This window comes from Tupaia chinensis, unplaced genomic scaffold, assembly GCF_000334495.1.
Source record: "Tupaia chinensis unplaced genomic scaffold, TupChi_1.0 Scaffold000644_1, whole genome shotgun sequence".
Classification (NCBI taxonomy): Eukaryota; Metazoa; Chordata; class Mammalia; order Scandentia; family Tupaiidae; genus Tupaia; species Tupaia belangeri.
The window spans coordinates 4,679,364-4,683,113 of NW_006160165.1; the positions used below are offsets into that span (position 1 = coordinate 4,679,364).

Genomic DNA, 3,750 nt, shown 5'->3' on the forward strand with positions numbered 1-3,750 from the left:
CTGTCTTGGAAATCGTCCTGACTTTCATACTCTGTCTTGGCTCCTACGCCATCCCACACGCAGCATCCGGAAGGCAGGCGCCTGGCCACAACCACCCTGCTCTCCCAAAATACTTTCCTAAAGGTTGCCCACATCTGCCTGTCTCAAAAAGGTCTTTCAATCCTTTCTTTTCCTCAAAAAACCTCGAGACATAAAAAATGGACACAGAAAGAAGGCAAGTACCCTGTGCTTTCCCAAATAAGGTGTAAACATGTGGGCCACCCAAGGCGAAGTCCCCTTGGGGGTGACCGTGCAGTTTCCATCCCACTTAGGGAGCTCTGCAAACGGACGCACCAGGAATTTTGGTCACCAAGTCGGCTTCTGCTTGGACACCCTCCGTAAGCGACACTGTGAGCATCACTCCCTTCAGTTCCGGGGCAGTTCCATTACGTTCCATCTTGCTCTCAGCCCCGCCGTTGGCCTGGCAACCTGTTTTATTGGCTTCCGCTTGGATTTGCTACAAATAGGTTTTCATGGCCTGATGTTAATTAGCCACAGCTGCCTCTTCAACACTGAAAAAAAGACCAAAAAATCAGAATGTCTCATTAATTCAGAGAGATTTTGACTTTTCCTTGGAGTATCTCGCTCAGATTACTCTTTATCAAACTTTTTATTACCTTATAATGTTCGTTTCAGAATATTGAATATCCATTATTGCCTTTCTAAAATGCTAACTTTATTCTGAGGTCTTGAAATCTCTTTTTCTTATCACATTTACTTCATTTTGAATGTATTTATTTGACTTCTGAGTCACACTCATCCGTCTCTGTTTCTTATTTTCTAGGTCATGCCTTGTCTTGGATTCCAACTTCGCGTTGCTCGAGACTGTCAATGTGTGTGTCTTTGCATGCAGCGAGTGTAGACAGAACGCTTACTGAGTGTTGGCCCAGGTAACATTCCTATTGTGCCCTAGCACTTTCTCAGAGGTGGGCCTAGCACAGAATTCTAGGTGTGTCTCCATCTGCTTAAGCTTTTTTTTTTTTTGGAGAGGTTTTTGCTATAGGGCACATGCGCTCGCCAGACAGAGAGAGACATAGAGACAGAAAGCGAGAAATCACCCCCCAGGGGGGATGGTCACGCCACAGTCCCTTCTCCTCCATTCTCCTCTCGGGATCTTGGGCACACACGCACACGTGCCCGGCATGAGTTTTAAGCCACCGGGTCCGGGACGCAAACCGCAGTCGACTACGTGGGAGTCCAGCGACGTAGCCATTACGCTAACTGCTGGTTCCCTGCTTGGGCTTTTGTAATGAAATACGCAGACAGGGTGGCTGATTACTCACAGTTCTGAGGCTGGAAGTCTAAGACAGAAGAGCGGCAGGTGGGCGTCTGGTCACTGAGACGGAGGAGGAGCAGGTGGGCATCTGGTCACTGAGACGGAGGAGCGGCAGGTGGGCGTCTGGAGACCAAGATGGAGGAGCAGGTGGGCGTCTGGTCACTGAGACGGAGGATCAGCAGGTGGGTGTCTGGAGACCGAGATGGAGGAGCAGCAGGTGGGCATCTGGTCACCAAGACGGAGGAGCAGCAGGTGGTTGTCTGGTGACCAAGACAGAGGAGAAGCAGGGCAGGTGACTGAAGACCAAGACAGAGGTGCAGCAGGTCGGGCGTCTGGTGAGGACCTGCTCCCTGGTTTATGGACAGTGCCCCCTCACCACCTCCTTATGTGGGGGAACCTAGGGGCAGCACTCTGGCTTCCATTTGTCCTGTTATTAAGAACCACCCCAGAGGTCCCCCACCTAACACCTTCACTTTGGTTGGGATTTCCACATGAATCGCAGGCAGACAGATGCTCAGACCACAGCAAGGTCCAGACCCGTCGCCCCAGCCTTGCAGACTGGCTCCTACTCAGGGCCTTTGCCTGCCCCTGTTCTGCCAAGACGCAACGCACTTCTCCCAGGCTCCTCCTGCAACTGCCTTCCTTCCTTGGCTTCTTTACTCGAAAGTAACCCAGAGTGAGACTTGGCCTCCACAGCCTGCCCCACCACACCTCCGCCTCCCAGCCCGCACACCTACTCCTTCCCTGCTTCGCTTCGTTCTCCTGCACCTTTTACCTTGTCTGGCACTGGACACGGTCTACCTAAGCCATCTTTGTTCTCAGCCACCTGCCAGTAGACTACAGGCTTCATGGAGGCAGGGGCTATCTCTAGAACAGTGCTTGGCACATAGACAGCATCGAATGGGTATTTATCGGTTGGCTAAGTAAAGCCACTTCGCTGCTGTCTGTAGCAACCTCTGAAAGGAAGAACAGTTGGTGTTTGTGTATCTGGTTTCGTTCTGGATACCTGGTGTCCGTGTTCTACTCACTCGGCGAGTCTTTAGGGCTCTCTCTTCATCACTCCTCTTCTAAAATTACATGTTATGTATCAAGGGTAGCTTTTTATTCACAAATTATTCTGCTCAGTTTTTCAATCTGAAACTCTAATCTTTCTCAGCTCAGGGGCTTATTATTTTTATTATTTTAGTCTCCCTTTCCATTAACTTCACTCTCATCGCTGAAAGTTTTGAATCGATTTTCCAAGTCTGTACCATATCTCTTCATTTCCCTCCTTCTTTATGAGCTGAAATGTACTCAACATTATTTCCCAGATCACAATTCGCTCATCAATCGGATCCATTCTTTTATTTAACCCATCAGAAATTTTTAATTTCAGCATATTTAATAAGAACTCTTCTTTGTTCTCTGAAAGCACCTCTTTCAAAGCAACTTATTCATGTTTTATAAAAGAATTATCTTCTCGTTGCTTGCTAAACACTAATTAGAAAATTTAAAATTCTTTTCTGTTCCGTGAACTCTTGCTGCTTCCTCGGGGTTAGTTGTTCTGCTTGATGGCCTTGATTGTTCTTTTCCACACTCTCGACTCTTTCTCCAGTGTCTGACGGTCCTTGTTTCCGTCGTGTTTTGAGTGTATGAAGAGCTGTTCAGGCCGGGTCCTTCTCCCAGGGTGCGGCTTTGTGTCCCTCAGAAATCTCTTCCATGTCTGCTGGACCTGTGTGCAGACTTGCAGGTGTGCTTTCTCAAAGGACGTGTGAGCAAGAATCACTGCAGAGCCCAAAGGAATCCCATGGTGGCCACCCAAGGTCGGGTTTACTCTGGGGCCTCATGGGTCAGTGAGTTTCTGTCCAAAAGAAGAAAAAAATCTTCTCAGCTAACAGTCTTCTACTCTAATTGTTTGTGTATTTTATCTGATATTTGCCAATCGAACTAAGAGGATTTCAAAGTGAAACGGCTGTTGTTTTCAATTCATAGTTTAAATGATTAACCTGACCTACTTTGGAAGGCTGTTTTAATTCAGGCAGTGTTTGGAAACACCCGCTCCACCTCTGGCTGCAGCAGCAACACGGCGAGGAGGCCACGGCCCTTGTGGCACGAGACCCAGACTCCGCAGTCTCAAGTGGATTCTTCCTCTTTGTAGGCTGTAAGTTCTCCTATGCCCGCTTACATGGGACACCAGACGTAATTCCCTCTGCCCTCTGCCCTCGGGATCTTAGGAAAGCCTTCCAACTTTTCAGTAAGACATCCTGCCTTTTCAGTCTCACCTTTCTTATTTCCAAAAAGGTGGTGAGACTGGGAGCGCACAGAGCGAGTGAAAACAAAGGACAGGAAACGCCAGGAGCAGTCCAGGGCGACGTACGGGCAGGGAAGTCTCTAGCAGATACTCGAGATGAAATTTGTTGTTTTGCTGATCACATGAATGTATTTGTTATTCAACA

At 48.3% G+C, this 3,750-nt stretch overlaps 1 long non-coding RNA gene across 1 annotated transcript in view; it reads right to left on the reverse strand.

Annotated features, from left to right (window-relative positions):
• LOC106736104 (uncharacterized) overlaps positions 1 to 1,372 on the reverse strand; it is a 2,456-nt gene extending 1,084 nt beyond the window's left edge. Inside the window, exons 1-2 of the long non-coding RNA XR_001371220.2 lie at positions 1,323 to 1,372; positions 334 to 551 (exon numbers count right to left, since the gene is read on the reverse strand). This is a non-coding gene — a long non-coding RNA (uncharacterized LOC106736104). The remainder of the gene's footprint in view (positions 1 to 333; positions 552 to 1,322) is intronic.
• Between the last annotated feature and the right edge of the window lie 2,378 nt (positions 1,373 to 3,750).